The sequence below is a fragment of the Paramisgurnus dabryanus genome, chromosome 6 (assembly GCF_030506205.2).
Source record: "Paramisgurnus dabryanus chromosome 6, PD_genome_1.1, whole genome shotgun sequence".
Lineage (NCBI taxonomy): Eukaryota > Metazoa > Chordata > Actinopteri > Cypriniformes > Cobitidae > Paramisgurnus > Paramisgurnus dabryanus.
The window spans coordinates 2,593,472-2,598,725 of NC_133342.1; positions in this window are offsets into that span (position 1 = coordinate 2,593,472).

Sequence of the window (5,254 nt, forward strand, 5' to 3'; positions counted from 1 at the left end):
AAAACACAAAACATACACACACACAGAACAAAAACAAAGAAACAGAACAGTCGAAAGACCGAAGTCATAACAGTACCCCCCTCCTAATGACCGCCACCAGGTGGTCTCGGAGGAGGCTTACCTAGTCGCCGAAGGAGGTCTGCGATCAACCCCGGATCCAGAATGTCCCGGGCCGGGACCCAACACCTCTCCTCCGGACCGTAACCCTCCCAATCAACTAAATACTGAAAACCTCTGCCCCGTCTACGCATATCTAGTAAAGTTCTCACAGAATAAGCAGGAGAGCCGTCCACTAGCAGAGGGATAGGGGGAGCAGGAGCAGAGGGAATGGGGTTAATACGAGAAAAGAACACAGGCTTGACCTTAGACACATGAAAAACAGGGTGGATCCGACCGAGAACAGGAGGCAATCTGAGCTTAACCGCCACCGGACTAACGACCTTAATGATACTGTATGGACCAAGGAACCGAGGAGTCAATTTGCGAGAATGCTCTCGGAGAGGCAGATCCTTGGAGGAAAGCCATACCTTCTGCCCACAAATATAATGAGGTGCAGGTCGACGGTGTCGGTCAGCCGCAGCTTTGGTTCGTCTGGCTGTCTGAATTAAAACTGTTCTAGCTCTGTTCCAAGTGCATTTGCAGCGTTAAACAAAGGCTAGAGCAGACGGAACCGCCGCATCGGATTCTTGTGATGGGAACAAAGGTGGCTGAAAACCCATCGACGCCTCGAAAGGGGACATTGCCCGTTGGGCTGAGGGTGATAACCTGAAGATAAGCTGGCGGTAATGCCGATCTGTCTACAGAACTCTTGCCAAAAACGGGAAATAAATTGAGGACCCCTATCAGATACCACGTCCGAGGACAGACCATGTAAGCGAAAGACGTGTTCAATTAATATCTGGGCCGTTTCTTTGGCAGAGGGCAGCTTAGGAAGGGGAATGAAATGAACCGCCTTGGAAAAACGGTCCACCACAGTCAAAACGACAGTGTAACCTTTAGAATTAGGTAAGCCGGTAACAAAATCTACGGCTAAATGTGACCAGGGGCGGGAGGGAACAGAAAGGGGCTTCAACAGACCAACGGGAGCTTGATGAGAGGTCTTATTACGAGCACACACCTGACAGGCTAATACAAACTGTCTGACATCTGATGCCATAGAAGGCCACCAAAATCGTTGACGGACGGTAGCCAACGATCTCCGAACTCCAGGATGACAAACAAACTTGGACTCATGGCCCCACCGGATGACCTCGGAACGGAGCGCAGCAGGAACCCACAACCGACCCGCCCGGCACCCATCTGGCACTTCCCCCTCTCGGCATCACCCGCCCCTCCGGGAGGATGGTTTCGGTCCTCTTAGTGTTAGGAGAATCGAACAAGCGAGAGAGAGCATCGGGCTTCGTGTTCGTAGAACCCGGCCGGTACGAGAGAGTAAAGTTAAATCGGTCAAAGAAGAGTGTCCAACGAGCCTGTCGCGAGGTTAATCTCCTGGCTGAACGGATGTATTCTAGGTTCTTGTGGTCCGTCCAGACCAGGTAAGGTTCCGAGACACCCTCCAACCAGTGACGCCATTCGCCCAAAGCCAGTCTGACGGCCAGCAACTCCCGATTACCTAGGTCGTAATTACGTTCAGCAGGGCTTAACCGGTGGGAGAAAAAGGCACAAGGATGCATCTTCCCGTCCTTAGAGGACCGCTGAGACAAAACGGCGCCTACCCCGACATCTGATGCATCCACCTCAACAATAAACTGAGCCATAGGATCTGGAATAGAAAGCACAGGTGCAGTGATAAACCGGGACTTTAACATATCAAAGGCTTCCTGAGCTTCCCTGTTCCAGCAAAAACTCTCCTTAGAGGAAGTGAGTGCTGTAAGAGGTTTAGCAATCTGACAGAAATTTCTGATGAATCGCCGATAAAAATTTGCAAAACCCAGAAATCGTTGAACCTCCTTACGCGAGTCGGGGGTTGGCCACTCGACGACTGCTTTGATTTTAGCCGGATCAGGACGAATCTCCCCTACGGCAATGACAAAACCCAGGAACGAAACTGACCTCCTATGAAACTCGCATTTCTCCGCCTTAACATACAGCTGATTCTCAAGCAAGCGTTGTAAGACCCTGCGAACATGCTGAGTGTGTGCCTGCATAGAAGGGGAAAAGATGAGAATGTCATCCAGGTACACAAAGACAAACTTGTTTATCATGTCTCTCAACACGTCGTTGACCAGAGCCTGGAAGACGGATGGAGCGTTCGTGAGACCGAACGGCAGAATGGAATATTCGAAGTGTCCGGAAGGGGTATTAAATGCCGTCTTCCACTCATCGCCCTCTCTGATGCGTACCAAGTGATAAGCGTTGCGCAGATCTAGCTTGGTGAAGAAATGCGCTCCCTGCAAAAGCTCAAAGGCGGTAGACATTAAAGGTAAGGGGTATCTGTTTTTAACAGTAATGTCATTTAAACCTCTATAATCAATGCATGGACGTAGGGAGCCGTCCTTCTTTTTAACAAAAAAGAATCCAGCTCCAGTGGGAGAGGTAGAGGGACGAATGAGACGAGCACGCAAACAATCATTGATATAACTGTCCATAGCCTCCCTTTCAGGACCAGATAGAGAATAAAGTCTACCTTTAGGTGGAGAAGTGCCTGGGAGAAGCTCAATGGCACAGTCATAGGACCGATGGGGAGGTAGGGAGGTGGCCCGGGCTTTACTGAAAACCAGAGATACTCCGCCGGGACTCCAGTCAGATCGACCGTCGGAACCTGAGAAACAGAAAAAACAGAACCAGAAGGAGCAGACCCAAGACAAGACGCATGACAAGACGGTGACCATGCTAAAATAACATTACGCTGCCAATCAACATGAGGGTTGTGCTGTGCCAACCATGCATGTCCCAAAATAATGGGAGAAAGAGAATCATGCAGGAGGTACAGCACAATCTCCTCACGATGATTACCAGATATGTGCAAAATAACGGGTGGAGTGCAATGGGTAACCTGTGCTGTCTGCTTTCCCTTCAGAGTCCATACAGTTAACGGGACCTTGAGAGGAACGATAGGAATTCCCCACTTTTGTGCCAATTCGAAATCCAAAAAATTGCCCTCCGCTCCGGAATCGAGAAGAGCTCGAGAGGGATGTTCCATACCGTCGAAGGACAAAAGGACTGGAAGAAGAGTGCTGGAAACAGAGGAGATTTCATAAGCGGCCGTGCCCACCAGGACTCCTGGACTCACCGATGGGCATTGTCTTTTAACGAACAATTCCGTGCCTGATGTCCCGGTTTGCCACAATACAGACATAGTCCATTTAGCAACCTCCACTCCCTCTCCTTAGATGTCAGCTTCATTCTTCCCAGCTGCATAGGTTTGCTCAGCACAGGTGAAGGGACAGATGGAGAATGAGAGGATGAATCGACCGCATCATCCTGCAGTGCACGATGACGTAATGAGCGGCGATGGCGACGATTCAGGAGACGATTCTCAATTCGCAGAGCGAGCTCAATAAGACCATCGAGAGAGCATTGGGACAAAAAAGACCGGCAGGCGTTAGGATCTCCGTCGTATGTGGGTGGATTGGTAACATGGGGCTCAGGATCAGATATACGGTGAGGGACGGAGCCCTCCAACCGCATGCATTCGAGCTGAGAGTTGAGATCGGCAACTAGAGCGGCAAGGCGTTCCACCTCCCACGATGTAGCAGAGAGTTGAGCATTCTGCTGTCCCAGCCATGCCCCTTGTTGTGCCAGAGCAGAGCGTACGTTGTCAACATCCACTGGATCCATCTGTGGCGAATTCGTCTGTCAAGACACGTATAGAACACGCAGAGGCAAGGATCCAATTGCAGATAACAAAACGTTTAATAAAGATCAAATAATAGACAGAGAAAACCACTGGGCTAGCCAGGGAGATAAACTGGAGTAACACACGGGGAATCCAACCACCGCTCTGCCGATAATAGATAGTCCAAGAAAACTGTCCAAAGTTCTCAGCCGCTGTGAAGAAATAGAAGAAAGAAGTCTCAGTCGTGCACTGGAGATCGCGCGCCCAGCGCGGTGTAGGGAACCACCGTTTCGAGTCGGGGAGAGATGAGATGACAGCCCGGCAGTACAGCCGGCTGAAGGCTGAACACCAAACGATCCGACACAGTGCTGCTGGACAGCAGGGATTACCAGTACTCTGGACAGCGAACAGCATGAAGTCCGATAGAAACAGCAGAGCGGCGGAGCTCACCCAGTACTACAGGGCAACGGCCACACACGAGAGACAGCAGGGCAGAAGACCGGCAGGGCAGAGAGAGGAAAAATAATCCACTGAAGCGGAGAGGAGCGGAGGTGCTGTAGTCCTAATGAGAGGAGACGAGAGAAAGCAGGCAGAGCAAAAAATAGCAAAAAGACAAAAAGGTAAAAAAATATCTTAATCCAACAAAAACGGTGAACACGACATGACAGGACTAAAGCAACATTACAATGACGAACTCGCAAGGAGCAACAAACACAGAGAGCTTAAATACCAAACGAATGGGGAGGCAAATGAGAAACAGGTGAGTGTCGCAGGTGAATGAAATCAGTGATGATGATGAGATCGCCGCAGTGGCAGACGCGCTGTGAAAACACAAAACATACACACACACAGAACAAAAACAAAGAAACAGAACAGTCGAAAGACCGAAGTCATAACAGAATGTAAAGAATCCCACTGTGTTTGCATGCTAAAAACCATCTACATTTTAATCTGGAACTTCATTCCCACTTGAAATTAGCGTTGTGTATTGAAACCACTTTTATGAGTTGATTCTTATTTATATGTTTTTATTCTTTATTAATTAGTTATCAAAATATCATAAAAAATTAGTTTTTCAGACATAGCTTCCACATTTTAAAGTAAATGCTGGTAACTGACACTTTAAAAGAAATTAGAAAAATAAGACTATTGCCAACAACAACACATTGTATAATTTCATATGTTTTGTTTAATTAAAATTTTTGTTTTATGTCATACATTTTCTTTGGAGGGGGCACGAATGGATGCCCTGTAAACAAGGGGTGCCAAAAAAAAATGAGTATGCAGTACCACTGCACTGAAACACATTAACAATAGGCACATTGTTTAGTTACTTTTAACTTTGAGAAAACAATAAAAACCAGGAAACTATAAATCTGTACTTACGATGCAGCAGGGCGTCGCTAGACCCTTTCCATTTCCGCGCGTGATTATGTGTTGCCAAGTCTGCGTACTTCAGCTGGGTTTAAGAATTGG